The sequence below is a fragment of the Pongo pygmaeus genome, chromosome 9, assembly GCF_028885625.2.
Source record: "Pongo pygmaeus isolate AG05252 chromosome 9, NHGRI_mPonPyg2-v2.0_pri, whole genome shotgun sequence".
In the NCBI taxonomy this organism is placed as follows: Eukaryota; Metazoa; Chordata; class Mammalia; order Primates; family Hominidae; genus Pongo; species Pongo pygmaeus.
Genome location: NC_072382.2, coordinates 117359775 through 117380009, shown reverse-complemented (window position 1 = coordinate 117380009; position 20235 = coordinate 117359775). Strand labels below are relative to the sequence as shown.

Below are 20235 nucleotides of genomic sequence, written 5' to 3'. Positions count from 1 at the left end.
GGTACTTACCTGTAATCCCAGCTACTCTGGAGGCTGAGGCAGGAGAATCACTTGAACCCAGGAGGCAGAGGTTGTAGTAAGCCGAGATCACGCCACTGCACTCCAGCCTGGGTGACACAGTCAGACTCTGTCTCAAAAAGAAAAAAGAAAAGAAGAGAAAAAAAAAAAAAGTTGATAGAACAGTAAATATAGTAAATAATAAAATTATAGTTATTTTAACACAATTATTAGAGGTATCCTGGCTAACCTTCAAAACCAAGTAAGTTCTTCTTTATGTCTAAATTTAGTGCCTCCTCCTGTCATTTGGGCCTCTCCTGATTGAAAAGAATTAATTGCTACTCAAGTCCACCTACATGTCTGCCTGCCTTGGCCTTGATTTCTGTCACAGAAGTGGCTGTTCCTCACCCCGCCCCCGTCCTTCTTTTCCACCCCCAGCAAGGTTGGAGGTGGAAAGCTTTTCAACAGCCAAAACTAGTGTCTGTAGACTGACCGTGTTAAAGGCTCCAACAGGAGAGGGAATCAGAGGCTTAAGTTCAGGAGCAAGGGAAGCCACAGATTGCGGTGGCCTGATCTCCCAGAACCAAGTGGCAATGTGAAGCTTGGAGGGTGTTTTGGAGCTGCAGGATCTGCCTCCAATGCTGATACTGTAAGTACCCAGGACACCTTGCAGAGGCAGAACTTCACACGAGGACTCCTTTGCAGGTGTCTAAGCTTCGCGTTTCTGTGAGGAAATCTGGGGGCTGGCTCTGTGGACTCACTGAAAGCTCCCTGCTGACAGAATCAGATAATCAGCTAATACCTGACCCAGCCGCATCCTGAGCCTTGGACTGATACATAACAATGTCATCAGGCCTGCCTTCTAAGAGCCTTAGCTAGCTTACCTCCTCTTTCAGAGAGTCTGCCCTGCGTAATTATTCCAAACTCGTGCCTGTGAGGAGGGCTAAGTGTCCTGTCACTGTAATCCTCTGGGACGATCTCTCATAACACCCCCTTCTCTTCACATTTAGCACTCCTGAAGTTCTGTGCTGGCCCTTGGAGATGGTAGCTTACTCCCGCCAGGGGGTAGCTCCCTTAGATGAGTTCCTGAGAAAATGGGTTGAGACAAAAGATTGGCCCTGGGATTCGCAGAGGTGGAGGCCAAGAGAAGACCCCCAGGTGCACCTGTTCCAGGAATCCCAGGCTGAGAGCCAACCCTTCCCAACCAACCTTGCAAATAGTCACTGGTCCACCCATTCAGGTCAATGGAAAACCAGTGTAAACGAAGTAGCAGAGGCCCAAGATGTCCAACTGCCTCCAGCTTAGGAGGATTCCGAGGAGGGGAAAATATTTGACTTGTTGGTAAATCAATATTTGTGTTTCTGCGCAAGGCCAGGAGAGTTACCTGCTCCTCAGTCTGGAATGGGTACCTGCAGAGTGGGAGGGAAGAGACAGCCTAGACTAGAATCTCAGCTCTGGACTTCCCTTAACCACCTCTCTGAGTGTCCTGAATTTCCTCATCTTAAGAAAGGGGAAGTCCTTTTGTAGTTCATAAGCGAGATGATTGGGTGTTCAGGCACATGTGTGAGATGTGCCTCCTTCAAACCTTGTTACAACGTCAGCGCATTACCCGCCTGACATGAAAAAAAAAAAAAAAAGGAGGGGGAATAGTAGTATCAACCTCATGGGGATTTCTGTGAAGATTAAATGAGCAAGTAAGTGCCAATTGCATAATGTCAAGCACATCGTGAATGCCTAATACACTTCGGCCTTTTTAAATTGCTTTTATACTCATTCAGTATTTTATAGTTTACAAAGCATGTCCACATATACATATTAACTAATTCAGTCCTCACAGCATCCCTGTAAGAAAGTCATTATGGACTCCAAGTTTTGGGGACGGAACATCAAAGCTCAGGGAAATCTAATGACTTGCCCAAGGTCAATAATTCATATTTTTAAACAATCCAATCAAGCCCAGTTGCTTGCTTAGGATTTTGACCATTTGGTACAGGTATCAAGAGCTAAACACCAAATGTGAATCGTTACCCACTTCCTTGAAGTGTCTTGCCAAAAGGGTATGATTGTGGTTTCATGCTGACCTGACCTGCAGCTGTACCTGAGCCGGACCAGAACTTGGCCCGGTATGGGGCGTTTGCAAGGTTGAAGATAGATCAGTGTCATTGTGCAAATTATTTCAAAGCCATGAGGATTCAGGGCTCTGTTGTAGCTCAGTGGAGAGTGTAGAGAAGAGGGTGACGATGTCACACATGAATAATGCATAGAGGGTGCTAAACTTTAGTTTAAGCAAGATCCGAATGCTCATTTCATCTTTGATTTCTCTTTCTGGCTGTGCCATTCCCTATAGCCACTGATCCTGGGGCCTTCTGCTGGAACTGTATGGCTGCCCGCTAAATTGGCTGTTCTTGATAGTGAATAGAAAGAGGAGGGGGGCTGGAGGCAGAGAGAAAAAAAAAGATAAGTTGAGGGGAGGGGATTAGGGAAGATGAAAGAGGGAGATGAGAGAAGGAAGCTCTTTCACTGTGCTACTCTTACACAGACTGCCATGGACCCCGAGAACTTGGTGAGGTTTTGTTCCGGAAGAACTTTTCCGGTCTTTTCACTGTGTGGCTGTCACAGACTGAACTCACTTCTCAAGAAGTGGGAGTGGTACAGGGCCGGGCCCCAGTCTGATGGGGAGACCAGCAGAGGAGTCCTGCCATCGTTTGCAGGGGAGTGAAAGGAGACTTTCAGACAGGGCAGAAGGCAGACTTTGCTCAGCATGACCCAAAGCCCAGCCTCAGGAGCTGAACACAAATATGGAAATAACAGCACAGATTCTGGGGATGTGACACAGGCGGCTTTTGCCCCGGCTGTGAATCTGGAAACAAATGAGAACTACAAAACCGGCTTGTTTGGTTTAGTGAGGAGGCAGGTGCCAAAACAGCAAATGTCACCCTCCCCATTAAGCCTGGGCAGTTTAGATTCCCATTAGTCCTGGAAATGGGATACAGCCTCCGTGGGGTCAGAAGGCCAGAGGCTGCAGCAGCGTGGCAGCAGCATCAAGGGGGGAGAGAGGACACAGAAAGATTTGTGATGTCAGTCCTAGGTGGGGCCGGTCTGTTTTAAGGAGATGTTCTAAGTTCAAACCCAGGGAAGATGGGCTTTGGCAAGCACGACTGAAAAGATTTCCACTTGTCCCCTTTTTAAAAATCAGTAGGTAGACTGACTCCTCTAGGATAAACTGCCAACAGCTTTGTTTTCTTTGGGGCAGCCATCTGAAGCAGCTGCAGCTGATTTTAATGAGACATAATAATATTCTATCAGTTCTGTGAGCTATAGACTGAGCCCACTGAGGGAACCTGCTCAACCCCCAAAATGATCAGACTTGTCAAAATATGATCATTTTGTTCCTTATTATAAATGAAAAGAAGATATGATTTAAGTGTCATCCTCTGGGTATGGGAGCTGGATTCCTATAAATCAATCATCCCAAATAAACTCTTTGGAGTGATTTCACTACAAATATGCTGCAAACAATTTCTTTAAACAAAGCATAAAAGTATTACTGTATCTCTGCAACGTCAAAATGGCTTTAGATATGCATTATTGGGTTGCTGGGGTGTTCTTTGCTTAAAATATGTTATTTATGGTGTTGCGCCTGACAGGCGAAGTCAGTGCTGACTGCCTGCTGGATAAACCTCCCTCTTGGTTGCCTGTCAGTCCCCAACAGTGAAAATGGTGAAAGAGGACGGGTGCCCAGGGTAGGGAGAGGTCCAAGGGCCAGGCTGGGGTCCCTAGACTTTGCACATGTGACATATTTCATCTTCATAATGGCTCCCATTGTATTGAAGGGTGGTAAGCATATAATTTCAGGCTATAGCCTATTTGAATAGGATTTCTAGGTCTGTTACTAGCCATCAGACTTAGAAAATCATACGATGCCTCTTTCATTCAGTTTGCTTTCTTAAAGTGGGGACAATGGTGACAACAATAACATCTAACTCTTTTGTTTTTTGAGAGGATCCAAAAGGGGTAAACATGGGAAAGTACTTAGCATGGTGTCAGCCACATGGTTGCACCAGGTCATGTTAGTTAGCTATTGTTATTATTATTAGAAACCCCGGGAGTTGCAGGGCATGGCGGCTCACGTCTGTAATCCCAGCACTTTGGGAGGCCAAGGCAAGTGGATCACTTGAGGTCAGGAGTTTGAGACCAGCCTGGCCAACATGGGGAAACCTCATCTCTCTACTAAAAATACAACAATTAGCTGGGTGTTGTGGTGCATGCCTGTAGTCCCAGCTACTGGAGAGGCTTAGAACTCTCTACTGGAGAGGCTTAGATTCTCTCCCAGCTACTGGAGAGAATCGCTTGAACCCAGGAGGCAGAGGTTGCAGTGTACCAAGATCACACCACTGCACTCCAGTCTGGGCGACAGAGCCAGACTCCTTCAAAAAAAAAGAAAAAAAAGGAGAAACCCAGGGAATTTTCTGTCCCAAGGAGGTGCTATGGAGCAAAGCTAAGCTCATAGACTGTAATCTGTCTTAACATGATGTCTTCACTTTATTTTGTCCAGAAAACTAGACTTGCAGAGGACAATGAACAACCCTATGCCATAGAGTTCTGAAGCCCCATCTTCCCCTAAGGTGCCTGCATCATCGGTCTCAGAAAGAAGGCAGTGTAGGGAAGGAGGTGACGTATTAAGAGTTTTTCCACAAAGTAGATTTGTCTATTAAGCCCCATGTCACTGGCTTTCCATCTCTCTCCACTCACCTGGACAGGCATTTCTTCCATGCCACATTTTTGTAGCACTCCAATCTGTCCACATTTTAACAACCTTGTACCTCAGTCGAGATAGAGTCTGAAAAGTTTAATATCATGTCAAATGAGAGAGCCAATAAAACTTGACATTATTAATACGATGTCAAGGGTTTTTTTTCCCAACTGCTTAGGGAAAAAACATTGTGTCCCATTAAGTTGAGCTCCTTGCACTGAGAAATATTAAGTGACTTTTCAATGACTACCAGCTGGAACTATTAGTTTTCTTCATAAGCATTGCTGCCGTCGATTCTGAGAGGCCAGTTGAGAACCTTTTATGAAGATGCTGGATGAGCTGGTGCAATCAGAAAAGCTTTTAGGTTTCCCTGGGATCCCTCTTTAAGTGGGGCTGTGTATGGAAATGGGGATATGAATTATTAAAAGGCTTAAATACACTTGGCTGAGAGAGCATGGGCTTCATACTCCCTCTGTCCATTTATCCCCAAAGGACTGCAGTAGCCTTTCAGGACAATCTGGTGTGCACTGGAAAACCAAGGCCAGAGTCCTGGAAAGAGGAGAACACAGGGCTTCCCTCCCTGCCTGGCACCCCCTGCCCCAGCCGTCAGCGGCATCACGGTGGGTACAAAAGCTGCTGGTGTGGTGCGGCCCACTGTTCTGCCCTGGCAAGGGAGGGGGCATGAGTGCCCACAGCTGCTCCTGGCCCTTGCTCACACTGGGCTTCTGGGAAGGACGCTGTCAGGAAGCTGTTGGGGGCCTCTGTTTCTCTTGGCCGGGGTCCATGGTTGCTTCACAGCACGTGGCTTTCCATGTTGGAGTCCCTTCCCAGGAAGAGGTCAGGACTTAAAATAAGCTGGCGTGACTCATGTCTGAGTTGGGAGATGCCTCGCACAAGTGCTGGCTTTTCAGGAATGTGCAGCTGGGGCAGCTGAAAAGAAAGCTCCAGAGGCTCAGACCTGGATTTCCAGAGTCTTTTGGCTGCTCAAGCCTAAATAAGATTGTTTCAACTGTTCCTACATCTGGACTGTTCAGAAACCAGCATTTCTCCTAGGCTTTCTTATCCCCAGGGAAGCTGTTTCTGTAGCATTTACCCCATTTCCGACCCCACTCCAACACCATTTGGCTGCCCACCCAAGAGTCTCATCACTTTCATTGTGGATGACTTTTATAGTTCCTAGCTGTAACACCTTCTAAGGGGTATACCTGTGTTCTTAATCTCAGGAATCCAGTGAGCTGGCTACAGAGGCAGTTGCAAGCTGGTGCTTATTTATGTAAGGCTGGAGTGTTTATTATAGGGTTGTATTCCTTTAGTGAGATAAAAAAAATAAGACATGGATGGCAAAAAGAACAGTCCTTATTTAGACTTCGGTGATGTTCCAGTTGACATACTTCCCCCTTGCCCTTTGCCCCCACTCATCCTGCACCATCTGGGGGCACATGACCCCGGGGATAGCAGATGGAAGGTAGCTTGCTCTTCTTAAATTTCACCCAACTCTTAGAGACCTCTAGGGAAAATACCCTTGGGATGGTTCCTTTGGGGCACCTTGAGCACTCAAACCCCAATACTGTGGTCAGGAGCCGCTGATGAGGAAAATCCCTGTCCATGGACTTCTCTCTTCTCCATGGAAGTTCAGGATTCGATGATTCAGCCGAGGGCAAGGAGGTTGGGTGAGAAATTTGTCTTGTACAGATGTAGCATAATTGACAGCAGCTACTCCTCTCTGCTTCCATTGATCTCAGGATAAAAGGGAAGACAGTTATTATTATTGTAGAGGGAATTTAGTTCAAATGCCAGAAGAATCTCCCAACTCCCAAGATGGTGGCCTTCATGAAGCTGTGAAATCTCTAGTGCAGTGGGTCCCCCTGTTCTGAGCTCTTAGCTTCACCCCAGCTCAAATCTGGCAATTCCTAAGCAGCACCTTTCTTTTTCTGGGACATGATCTAGAGGCTTATATAGTTGACTTGGGGTTTTGAAGTGATAACTCCAAGAAAATTGGGAAAGAGTCAAGTGAACCTTGGATAAAGAATGAAATAGAGGCTGGGTGCAGTGGCTCATGCCTGTAATCCCAGAACGTTGGGAGGTTGAGGCAGGTGGATCACTTGAGGTCAGGAGTTCCAGACCAGCCTGGCCAACCTGGTGAAATGCCATCTCTACTAAAAATACAAAAATTAGCCTGGCCTGGTGGCATGCACCTGTAGTCCCAGCTACTCAGGAGGCTGAGGCAGGAGAATCGCTTGAACCTGGGAGGCAGAGGTTGCAGTGAGCTGAGATTGTGCTACTGCACTCCAGCCTGGGCGACTAAGTGAGACTCTGTCAAAAAAAAAAAAAAAAAAAAAAAATGAAATAGAAACAGGTCTGCAAACCTGGGCTACTGTGGGAAAGGATGGAAGACTGAAAAACAAGAGACTCCATCACAATTGTTCGGAAGCAAATTCAACTCTACCTCTGGGCTTTAGTTTCCCTCTTAGTAAAACAGGAGAATAAGACCTGCCTGGACCTACATTAGAATTGTTGTTAGGATCCAGTGAAATCATAGATAGAAACATCTCAGGAAAAAATGTAAATTACTTAAAAAATATAGAGGATTACCACTCTTATCAGTCCACCTTCCCGCTCAGAGCTGACAGTGAGGATGTCCCCCAGGAGGTAGAATCAGATGACATTTAAGATCCCCTTCACCTCTGGGAGTCTATTGATATATTCTCATTTTTCCCCCTATAGGTTTCACTTAGCTCACTCTTCATTTCGAGGCAGGGCAAGGGAGCAGAGTATATGAGCTGGCAACTCTCAGTCTACTTAGAGCAAAGACTGACATCAAGGACACACGCTACAACACAGACAAACCCTGAGGACATTATGCTAAGTGAAATAAGCGAGGCACAAAAAGACAAATGCTATATGATTCCCCTTTCGTGACATACTTAGAATGGACAAAACCGTAGAGACGGAAAGTAGAATAGTGGTTACCAGGGGCTGTGGGGAGTGGGATGAGGAATTAGTGTTTAATGGGTATAACGTTTCAATTCAAGAGGCTAAAAAAGTTCTGGAGATGGATGGTGGTGATGGGTGCACAACAATCTGAATATATCTAATACCAGTGAGCTGCACACTTAAAAATTGTGAAAATGGGCCAGGCGCGGAGGCTCATGCTGTAATCTCAACACTTTGGGAGGCTGAGGCAGGTGGATTACTTGAGCTCAGGAGTTTGAGACCAATCTGGGCAACATGGAGGAAACTTGTCTGTACAAAAAATACAAAAAAAAAAAAATTAGCTGGATATGGTAGCATGTGCCTGTAGTCCCATCTACTGAGGAGGCTGAGGTGGGAGGATCACTGGAGCCCGGGAGGCCAAGGCTGCAGTGACTGTGACCGTACCACTGCACTCCAGCCTGGGGGACAAAGTGAGACCCTGCCTTAAAAAAAAAAAAAAAAAAAAAGGTTAAAATGGTAAATTTTGTCGTGTATATTTAACCACAATTTTAAAAAATCCCTGACATCAAGTCATACAGCTATGAAATAATAAATTCCAATTCAAACCTAGGAGTAAGGTTTAGCTACTAAAATATACTGCCTGTCATGACAAACTGACCTGCCACAGTCCCCCTATGATTTGGGAAGGCTATCTCATTCACTGTCCCATTGGTGAGGGCAGCAAGAAAGGATTCCACAATGGTGTGGGGTTGTCATCAGTGCACCTAAGCACCCAATGTTGTACATGTCACAGAATCTGGGATTTTAAGAAAGCCTTAAGTTTGTGTTATCCCAGCTGGGGTAGCTCAAGACCATCCTTGGGCCCAGCAATTGGAGGCGTTCTCCCAAGCAAATGGAGGGAATTGTCTCTCCCTTTTGCTGCAGCTCAACCTTTCTTCACCTTCCTGCTTTAATGACTTAATCAAGTGGCAGATGAGAGGAACTGATCCATGCAAAGGACAGAAGGTTCAACAGGATGTGTGGAACCCACTGCTGCTCCCTTCCCCTGCCTCAGAGTCACCGCCCTACCAGAGAAAGACGGGAGAGACAGAAAAAGAAAAGAGAAAAAGGCGAGAGAGATTTTGTACCCTTAAGCCTCCACTGCCGCAGTTCAAAAGACCAATCTTTACTGAAAATAAATTTAAAGGAGAATTTTTGATGTATATTATGGTCTCTGGTGGTAGACAAGAGCGCTGCCGGCAGTGTATGGAGTTATGCAAAGCCAAAGTGGGATTACTTAAAAGTGTCTGTAGTGCTTTGATTAACTGGTGTGTATTTTATTTTTTATATGACACAATCACAGGCCTACATTGATAATATCTTGCTATTATTGTTTGACACTTGAATCTCCCTTTTTCCTATCACTTGGAAGTGGGCTTTGTGCAGTTCAGGGCAAGGGGCAGAGGATCAAGATGATCCCCAAAGGGATAAAAATGAGATGTGGTCCCAACTTCGCATTTTAAAAAAATAAATAAAAGCAGTGTATAAAAGCCCCAGGACCTGTCGTAGAAAACGAAGAACTGACAGATCAGACAATAGAGACTCAAACAGATGGCCAAGTGCATGGGCTGAAAGAGAGTCCAAACTACCTTCTGAGGTTCTTTATGCCTGTCTGGAAAATATCCCCCCATGAATACATCCTCTGGGAATCAGAGGATGCCCCACCTTTCTCTGTTCTGCTTTGGGACACAGGCTCTGGAACGCTACAAATTGCATTTCTCCTTTGCCAGTTAGCTCCTGCTTGGTTCTGCATCTAGCAGGAGCTAGAGGGAGATTAGAAAGCTGGAGGAGATGAGAAAGGATTTGTTGCTCCCTATTTGCCTGGTGCTTCTGCCAGTGTCGTGCCCAGAGAGAAGCGCTGTGCCTCCACAGCAGTAATTGCTTCCAACTGACAGCTTCGTTGGCTCTCTCAGTACCAGCCTCACTGCACGCCCCCCCAAGAGGTCACAGCACCAGCCAGGCAGTGCCCCCTTCTTGGACGTCTGAGTCCCCACTCCACAGAGCCCCTTCCCAAGCTCCTAAGATATTAGCAGCAGCTGGGTCACACTTCAGAACTCTGAGCCTTGGGGCACCTCCTTCAAGCTTCAGAGGCAGCAGCAGCACCCAGGCAGCACCACCAGCTTTGAGGCGTAGCTCCAAGCGCTGCAGGGTTCCTCCTTGGAGCTTCTAGGTTCTGGTAACCCCAGGTTCTCCTCATTGTTCATCCAGACCTAGGTAAGGACTGCTTCCTTCCATTTAACCAATCCCCTGTATAAAATATTTTCTGTTGAAATGCCTAGAGTGGTTTCTGTTTTTCTGACTGTACTCTGAACAGAATATGCTCCTTGAAACAAAGTTGTCTGAGCACTTGGGGCCAAGGGATGGAGGATTGCACCATCCTCCTTAAGGCAAAATGATGCAGACCAGGACTTGGGCCTGGCTGGACAGCATTCCTGAGGCTCACAAAGCCCAGGAAGAGAGACCCATCAAGCCAGTTCACCACCTCACAGGGTAGGAATAATTCTAATGGAGGTAAGGATACCAACTGTGGTGGCTGAGAAACCTGGAGAATCCTCTTCACTCCACTGGGAAGGAAATGAAAGGTGAGGCAAGGAGAAAATCCACTCAGGGCCAGACATGGTGGCTCATACCGACAGTCCCAGCCAGCACTTTGGAAGGCTGAGGCAGGAGAACCACTTGAGACTGGGAGGTCGAGGCTGCAGTGAGCCATTGTCATACCACTGCACTCCAGTCTGGGTCACAGAACAAGACCCTGTCTCAAAACAAACAACAACAACAAAAAACCCTCACTCAGGCCTTGCCTTGGAAACTCTCTAGAACGAGGAAATAGGCCCTTGGGATGCATCCTCTTCGTTCATAGAATGGGCAGAGCAGCTGTTTTCCTGGCTGGCTTTTCCCAACTGAGTCTCTTGCCATCCCCCTCTGGAGCTCACAAAAACAAACTCGGAGATTTATTTTTCTTTCTAATTTCCTGAGATCTCATAAGGACTAGTCTGACTCTCCCTGCACCCTAGTTCCTTACATCCTCTAACGCACACACTGCACCGTGGAGGGTCTTGTCTAAAGCCTGAGCTGAGAATTCCATCGTTGACCCCATCCTCCATATCCACTGGTGTCTAAAAATAGAAGCCAAGTCTCTATTGTCACTGTGCTAGGAGGTATGTGTTTGAAGGCAAAACATACACTCTGGTGTGCATGGGCACAGCCCTTCTGCCCTCCCACCTGCCCTGGTATAAGCTTGAGGCTTTGGGGAGTCATTTTATTTCCTCCCCAGCCAGATTCTCTATCTGAACTTCCTCCAAACATAGTGGGGAGTCTTCTATTCTTAAAAGACAACTATGAAATTTCTTTATTCTTTAGCTCTGTATGTCCTCTGGTTCATTCAGGTAGATCTCCTTTTAGCATTGTAAAGTCAAAAGACCTGGCCTCTCACTAGCTGTGTGACTTTTGGTGAATTGATTAATCTCTCTGAGTTCCAAACTCTCTCACTTGAAAATCCTGGCAAAGATTGTCTATTTCACAGGGTTGTTGTGAGGGTCAAATACGATAATATGTGTAAGAGCATTTTGTGCACAGCAAAGTCCTGTACAAATGGGAGGTGATATTATTGCAACAGTTGCTGTCCAAGCCACTCACTGCATTATTATTATCTAAGTCCTCCTTCTGGTGCTTTAAACTCATTTCTTTTTGCTCTGTCTGGTTGGGTTATGGCTGTTGATTTCTCCCTGGGGCTCCAGCTGCAGACACGAGAAGGCTGAATCAGCCCTGTGTTTCCAGTCCTGATTCTAAGAACTCTCTCCAGGCCTCTAGCCCCACCAGACTCCCCAGAGCATGGCCCAAGCTGTCCCTGGGGGGCCATATTTTTAGGCCTATCCAGTTCCAACTGTGAAGCTTCTTCAGATCGGGCTGGCAGGAGCCCAGGCAGCGTGTGCATGAATCATAACTGCCTGTGGTCCCATTATGCAGGTCAGGGTGGCTGCGGAGGAGGCAGGGCCCTGACCTCAGAGGTCTGGGGATTATTTATTGCCTTTGGCCTCATGGGCTAATTTGGGCCTTTGCCCAGCCTGGGGGAAATGGCTTCATCTTCCTTCTTCCCCAAAGGCAAGGTGAATTCAACTCTCTTTATTGTCTACCTCATAGGAATAAAAGATGGGGGCTGGCGGGGAGGGGAGAAAAAATGTAGCACTCCCACGAACAACATCCTATACTAAATTCTGCAGTTAAAAAAAAAAAAATTGTCCAGGCGCAGTGGCTTACGCCTATAATCCCAGCACTTGGGGAGTCCAAGGTGGGCAGATCGCTTGAGGTCAGGAGTTTGAGAGCAGCCTGGCCTACATGGCAAAACCCTGTCCCTCCTAAAAATACAAAAATTAGCTGGGCATGTTGGCGGGTGCCTGTAATCCCAGCTACTCGGGAGGCTGAGGCATGAGAATCACTTGAACCTGGGAGGTGGAGGTTGCAGTGAGCTGAGATTACACTACTGCACTCCAGCCTGGGTGACAGAATGAGACTTCGTATCAAAAAAAAAAAAAATTAAACAGAGGACCTCAGCCCTCAAAGAGTTTATAAAGGGAATGAAAATCACCTATGGGAAAAATCTTAGGCCCTTACAATTGATCTAATAGCACGCATGCTAAAACAGTGCCAGGCAGTGGGAGCATCAGATCTAGGAAGGATTAAGGAAGGCGAGAGGTAATCAGGAAATATTTCTTAGATAACATCCCCTTTTTCTTTCTTTTTTAAACAAGTGCTTTGCAGAAAATTAGAAAATGAATATGTAAAAAGAAGAAAATAAAAATCACCCATAATCCCTACCTGAGGATAACAACTCTCTACAGGTTGATCTATGCTCTTCCAGACATTTTTCGATACATGTATTTATATTCATACAATATTAATAAAAATCAAATTATTCTGGGTGTACTATTTTATAACCTACTTATTTCACTTAATTTCTTGTGTCAATAGATATATATCTTCATTATTTTTAATGACTGCTAAGAATTCTCTTGCATGGATGTAAAAGAGAATGTGTATGAATTTTGCCAATCCTCTGTTATTGGACATTTCAGAGATTTCCAGTTTGTGCCACCTTAAACAATGCTTCAGTGAATATTCTGGTGCTTAGCTCTTTATGCACATGTATGATTATTTCTTTAGGATAAGTTCCTAGAAATAAAAGCACTGAGCCAAAGGCTAAACATATTTCTAGGGCATTTATTATCCTCTGTCAAGTCGTCCCTTGCATTTTGCACCAAGGTACACTTATAATCAAATGAAAAATGTGAAGATTTAAATTAGGCTTCGAGGCCAGGCACGGTGGCTCATACCTGTAATCCTAGCACTTTGGGAGGCCAAGGCAGGCAAATTGCTTGAAGCCAAGAGTTAAGGACCAGCCTGGCCAACATGGTGAAACCCCATCTTTACCAAAAATACAAAATTCAGTAGTCCCAGCTACTTGGGAGGCTGAGGCATGAGAATCGCTTGAACCCAGGTGGCAGAGGTTGCAGTGAGTCGAGATCATGCCACTGCACTCCAGCCTGGGCAACAGAGCATGGATCTGTCTCAAATATAAATAAATTAGGCTTTGAAAGTGGGGAGAGATGTGGATTGGAAAACAGGTATGGAGACAAACTTGGGATAGGGAAAACAGGTATAAGGCATTGAGATGTGGTCTAAACAAGTCATTTCTTTATTATTAATTTTTTATAGAGAGACAGGGTCTCGCTTTGTTGCCCAAGCTGGTCTTGAACTCCTGGCCTCAAGCTATCCTCCCACCTCAGCCTCCCAAAGTGCTAGGATTATAGATGTGAGCAACCATGCCCAGCCAAGTCATTTCTTTATTCAACAAACATTCATCTAATGTTGGCTGTGAGACAGGCACTATGCTTGACACACAAACACACATAAAAAAGCCTTTGAGAAAGGGGATTAGAAGGAATATGGGTTTGGGCTTGGTTAAGCGTCTGTGTTGGGAGTAATGGAAAGTAATGGAAAAATGCCTCATGGGTGCACTTGGAAGGCTTGGCTGAGTAGTGGGACGAGGCCTGGCTCTGACCTTCTATGGAGTGAAGCTTAGGGGTCAACACTGAGGCCTTGAGTAACAGACACCTACATTGCAATCCTGGCTTGGCCGCTGTCAATGTTTAGCCATGTAACTTAACCTTGAGAGGCTCATGTCTTTAGCTTCAAATATGGGGAATATAACTGCTACCTCATTTGGCTGTTGTGAAGGCAAAATAATCTAAGTCATGTTAAGGGCTGAACAGAAATGAAGTAAATGCTCAATAACCATTGACCATCATTACTGCATTGGTGGGAAGTGGACAGGTTGGTGCAGGTCTGAGAAGATGTAATGGACCCTACATCCCCAGCTCAGTGACACATTGGGTTCTGCTCTACCTACATTCTCTGTATAGACATTGGGCCCCTTTAATGCTGACCTCAGGGGATGATGTGGAGTGATCCAGCTGGCTCTCTGATAGGGCAAAAAGAAATAAAGCAGAAGACGAAAACAAATAAGAATATTGCCCACCCCCAGTGGCCATGAGGTCCTGAGGCTGGATCACTTCTGTTCACCCAACACTACTCCTGCCTGCTGTTGCAACGGGCCTGCTGGCCAAGTTTGCAGGAGCCACTGTGGAGGCTTGCTCCTGTCTCACACAACAGGTACCACAGGGAGTCTCTGTGAGCCTATGATCTACCTATTTGTCCAGTGACTGCCCGTCAATCTCCCTCGGTGTCACTTCCGATAAACAGCTCAGAGAGAGCAACACCTTGATACATCAATTCCATCTGAGATTCCCCTGACAGGCCTCCCAGCGTCTGAACCATCTGGGTGATTCATGGCCCAGCATAAGCACTGATGAACCCTTTCAACCACGGCTGGGCGCTGCATCAGCCTCACGCTTGTCAAACAGACTCTAGGCTCCTCCTCAGACCAGCCTCGTTTTACTGTCTCCTACCTACTTCCCAAGGATGAGGGGAGTCTCTTTGTCCATCCTTTTAGTAAACATGAATCAATCCAGGGCTGGCAGAGGCTAAAAGAGAAAGGGAGAGGACTGAAATCATCGTCACAAGATCCAGGTTCTAGAACTGTTTCTGCTACCAGCATTCCTGCAGCTCCTAAAAAGTCATTTAACCTCTGTTAGATGGGATAACTACAAACATCTCTATTCCACACATAAGAAGATATACAGGTAAAGAATCGTAGAACGTTAACCTCAAAGGAGAGGTCTTCAAGATCATCAGGTTTAACTGTCTTTATGTTTATTCATTGAACAAATACTTAACTGAGTGTCTATTATGTGCCAAGAACCATTCTAGCGTTGGGAACATATCAGTCAACAAACAGACCAAAAATGTCCTACACTCATGTGGCTTACAACCTTTATGAGAAGAGACAGAGAGCAAACTAAATAAATAAGTAAAATAGATAGTATATTAGATGGTGATAGGCACTAGGGAGGAAACTACATCAGAATAAAAGGAATGGAGATTATCTGGGTTTAATTTTAAATAAGGTAGTCAGAGATGGCCTCCCTGAGAAGGTGATCTTGGAATAGATCTGAAGGAGGTTAGAAAGCAAACCATGAGGCTCTCTGGGGAAATGTGTTCCAGGCAGAGGAAATAACAAGTGAAAAGACCCTAAGAAAGGAATTGCCTGGTGTGTGCCAGGAAAAGTGAGAACGCCCACAAGGCTGGAACAGAATAAAAACAGAGGAAGTACCAGAGGTCAGCTCACCTAGGGCCTTGTTGCCTTTCCAACTTTAGATTTTATTCCAGGGGAGATACTGGAAGGTTTTGAACAGAGGAGTGACATGGCCTGATTTATGTATCAACAGGTTCACTCTGAGGCTGTGCTAGGAATAATACCAACAGTAATAAAAGCTAATGCTTACGTAGCACTTCCTATGTGCCAGGTACCATTTTAAGTCCCTTCTGCATATTAAATCATTTAATCCTCACAACAACTCTTAAGACGTAGGTCCTAGCATTGTTCTCATTTTACACCGAGAAAAGGAAAGCACAGAGAGGTTATAAGTAACTTGCCTAGGTCACACAGCTAGTCAGCCACAGCGCCAGGTGAGGCAGTTTAGCTCCAGATTCTGTGCTTTTCCCACCCTACTCTGCTGCTCGATCGGGGCAAAGGTGAAGGCAATTAGTAGCAGTGATAGGGGTCTAGGAAAAGGTGGCTGTAGTGGAGAGAATGGATCAGATTCTGGCTATCTCTGAAGGTAAAACCAATAGGTTTTGCTGTCAGATCAGATGTGGGTGGAGTAGAAAGAGAGGATTCAAGCAACTGGATGGACGGAGTTGCTTCTAACTGAAGTGGGGAAGATCAGAAGGAGAGCAGGAGTTTGGTTTGGGACACACTGAACTTCCCATGGAACATCTGAGTCACAGAGATAGGAGCTTGGAAGAAAATGAGGAGCCAAGAATCTCAAATATTTGCTCAATGCCATAGAGCTAGTTAGGAAAAGGAGGTTAAACCTTCTGGGTAGGAGCTTTTCCCCCTCTTTGTGTTTCTAAGCACCTTTTCCATTCACCGCGGGGAACCCAATCTACAGTCACACGCCATTTGTCTATCAAAGTGGAAATCAGGCACTGGCTCCAGAGTGAAGAGCCTTCTTTTCACCTCCTCATCCCTTGCTCGGGGTGACAATGTATGCATGCTAAGGTCTGCAGTGGGAAAGGGAGTCCAAGGGGGCTGGTAACCTAGGAGACTCTCCCCAAGTGGTGAGGAAGAGACAGCTTTAAATGTTTACAAAAGTCTATGATTTCTCCCACTACAAAGGGAAGGCCCCCAAGACCTGCTGGAGCTGGGGCGTTTGGCCACCACAGAAGGCCATTCCATGTAGCCTGGGAAGGCAATTACAGCCTCTGCCGTGTGGAGCTGGATAGAGCTGCCGGTGTTTATTTGGGTGGTGAGCTGCTATTTAAAATCAGGCTTTGTTTCTGAAAATGAGACAGCTGGGGCTACATTTGGTGGATAAAGACATTTTGTTGAACTTTCAAAATGGGGTATTATTTTCCATTTACACTTATTTCACGGAGAATTGTAAGAAGATGAGATTGTAGACGTGTCTGTGATATGCAGTAATGAGTGATGGATCTTTGAAGGTAAAAATATCTCTAGGATATTTCTTTTTCTTTTTTTTTTTTTATCTCCTCTCTCTCCCCTCCAGGCCTCCAGTTGGGTGGATTTAGGTTTTGTTTTGTTTTGTTTTTTAATATCAAAATGGAGACTGTCTCTAGTGGGAGTATAGACAGTTCTCTGCTCAATGTTTGTCTTAATAAAGGTTAAAAGAAATGAAATAATATTAAAAAGGCTCTCAGGAGACAGGAGCACCAGATGCTTCCAACTCCCCGGACTGTTGCGGAAGAAGGCAGGATAGCAAGACTGGGGAACCTATGGGACAAACGGAGCAGCTGATCCCTCCAGACCACCCAGCCCCAGGCTGAAAAACTCAGGAAACAAAGGAAAAAGCGAAGGCGGAGAGGGCTGGAGAAGCAGACAAAGGAAAGGAGAGGAATTCAGATGCCAAGAAGATGCTTCTCTCTCTCTCCACATTCAAGGCCCTCTCTTTCTCTGGGGACTGGCATCGGGAAGGGTATGTATCCCAGAGGAGTCAAATTCGATATCTTCCCCTCTCTCTACCTTCTCTTAATTGCTTTGGAAGAAAACCAAGAAAAGGGATACCAGAAGGAAGAAAAACATTCAGCTTGATTTTCTTGGATAAGAGCTTGTATAAAGAAATCCAATGATGTTTATTGAATAAATAAATGAATTAATCATTAATCTATCAGGCATTATATCAAAGAATCAATACATGAATCAGGGAATGAATTAGGGAATCAGTGAATCTGGCATAAATTCTCAGATTTCTTAACCTCTTGCTTTAGCACACAGACCTCTCTATCTTTGCGTATTGACAAAGGTCAGTATCCTCCATTAAAAAAAAAAAAAAAAAAGAGCTCACCACTGTCAAAAGCCTGAATCTCGCTATGTACTTATGAAAATACTGGAGAGACCCCATACCCTTCTCAGGGAGGAAAGGAAATATTTTCCAATATACTGAGTTCAAAGCAGACACTGCATGCTTGTAGCTTAACCCTGCCACAGGGCAGGGTTAAACTTTCAGTGTTGCAACTTTTGAAGGTCCTTTTAACTGTGCTTTGCTTCTCTGAATGTTTCAGATAAAACTACCCTGCACCCTATCACTACTAACTGGGCAGGGTCTATGTCTTCTTCCTCTTGGTGTCTTCCTGCATCTGTAGTGGCCAGGACTGTGGTGGGAACATAGTGGCCATCAGTAGATGCCTCTTCAGTTGAATTCAAAGTAGTCATGTCCAGTGTGGCGATCCCTTAAGGATCTAGAACTAGAAATACCATTTGACCCAGCAATCCCATTACTGGGTATGTACCCAAAGGATTATAAATCATGCTACTATAAAGACACATGCACACGTATGTTTATTGCGGCACTATTCACAATAGCAAAGACTTGGAACCAACCCAAATGTCCTTCAATGATAGATTGGATAAAGAAAATGTGGCACATATACACCATGGAATACTATGCAGCCATAAAAAAGGATGAGTTCATGTCCTTTGCAGGGACATGGATGAAGCTGGAAACCATCATTCTCAGCAAACTATCACAAGGACAGAAAACCAAACACCACATGTTCTCACTCACAGGTGGGAATTGAAAAACGAGATTACTTGGACACAGGGCGGGGAACATCACACACTGGGGCCTGTGGGAAGGGGGTGAAGGGGGAGGGATAGCATTAGAAGAAATACCTAATGTAAATGACAAGTTGATGGGTGCAGCAAACCAACATGGCACATGTATACCTATGTATCAAAGCTGCACATTGTGCACATGTACCCTAGAACTTAAAGCATAAAAAAAAATAAAAACAACAAAGTAGTCATGTCAGGATTCCCAGCTTTTCTCCCATATTTTATGAAGCTACAAGCAGATGCTAATCAATGGTCAATTGTGAATAGCAATTCTATTATTTAAGGCCAAATACCCTGGAGTTATCCTTGAGGTCTGCCTGGGATAAAACTCATAAATTCCCCTGGCATTGGAACCAGGCTAAAAGAGACAACAGCAACTTGCCAATTAACTCTTCCTAATGACTTGAAGTAGCTGAGAACTTGGATGCATAAGATTCCATTGAGAGAAAGTGTCCTGCATTTTGAGCTGGGGACAATAAGATCATAAGAAGCAGGAAAGGAAGAGATATTTGTCTCTGAGAGCATAATTTATATTCAATAAATTAAGAAGGGCCACCCGGGGATCCAACACTCAAGTATGGAGTAGGAAGCTAAAAGAAATTCTCCAGTCTGGGAAGAAAGGACTACATGAAAGCAGAAAATGGCCCAGATGTCCTGAGCAACACAGAGTAGATTAGTAGATGATTTTCGGGGGCTTTATTTGGACAAGGGGTGGGGTGATCTGCTTTGGGACCCCATCTTTGTTTAATGGGGATGGAGTGAGAGATGAAGTGGGAGACAGATGGAACAGAGGCCAGAGAGACTCCTGTTGTGCTGAGGAGGCAACAGGCTATGCTGTGAGTGATACATAAGGTGCTCCAACTTCTTTTCCACACCTAGAAGCTGATATGTTCTTCCCTGGTATTAGGCCATGGGGGAATAAGTTTGGCCTGAAGACTGGAGAATCCTAGAATTCTAAGAAGGAAGGGCTTTTAGTGATTGCCCTTACCGATCCCTCTATCTTACCGATAAGGCGACTCAAGCTCCGAGATGGGAGAGTGAACGTCTGTACCTGAGCTCACCTCCCTTTCCATAGTGCTCTATAAGTTCACACCTCCCACGTTCATCCTCCCCCAGGCAAGTAGGCAGATGTTAAAGAAAAGCCTGCCACATTTCAGATCACTTTTTCTCTTTTTTTAATTGCCTCGCAAATGAGACCTGGATTTTGAAAATACCATCTCCAGCCCTGACAAGTTTGAAAACTTGCAGAATGAGGAGGAGGGCACAGGGATCAGGAGGCTTCCAGGAGGTAAGGAGCTGGTCTCCCCCTGCTTAGAATGTAAGGACGTGCCTGGTGCAGTGGTTTCCAAATGGCAGTCCCATAAGGGGGACTTGGGAAGCCTGTTAAAAATATTGAAAACCTTGGCCACCCCTGAGAATTCTGATTCCATACATCTATCCCATACATCTAGTGTGAGAATCTGTATATTTAATGAGCACCTTAGGTGATTCCTATCAATCGGTTTGGGAGAGGTGATTGCTCAGACAAAAGCAGAGAAGCATGAGCTGCTGCATAGATATACGTGGTTTCTTTTGTCCATCCATAAAATGGGAAGGAGAGTCTCCACTCACACCTTCTGGCCTCCCTGATGGGTCAATGAAGACAAACAAAAACCGATGACTCAGAAAAGGCACTGCACTCCTCTGAAGATGCTCTGTGTATCTGGAGTAGCATTAATTCAGGTTTTGATTATTGTCAGTTGTATCACTGAGTCCTGGA

At 45.3% G+C, this 20235-nt stretch overlaps 1 non-coding gene across 1 annotated transcript; it reads left to right on the top strand.

The window, feature by feature from the left end:
* Positions 1-1512: 1512 nt before the first annotated feature.
* Positions 1513-1616, top strand: LOC129009172 (small nucleolar RNA U13). The gene has a single exon (XR_008492704.1). It is a non-coding gene; the product is annotated as a small nucleolar RNA U13 (small nucleolar RNA).
* The last annotated feature ends 18619 nt before the right edge of the window (positions 1617-20235 follow it).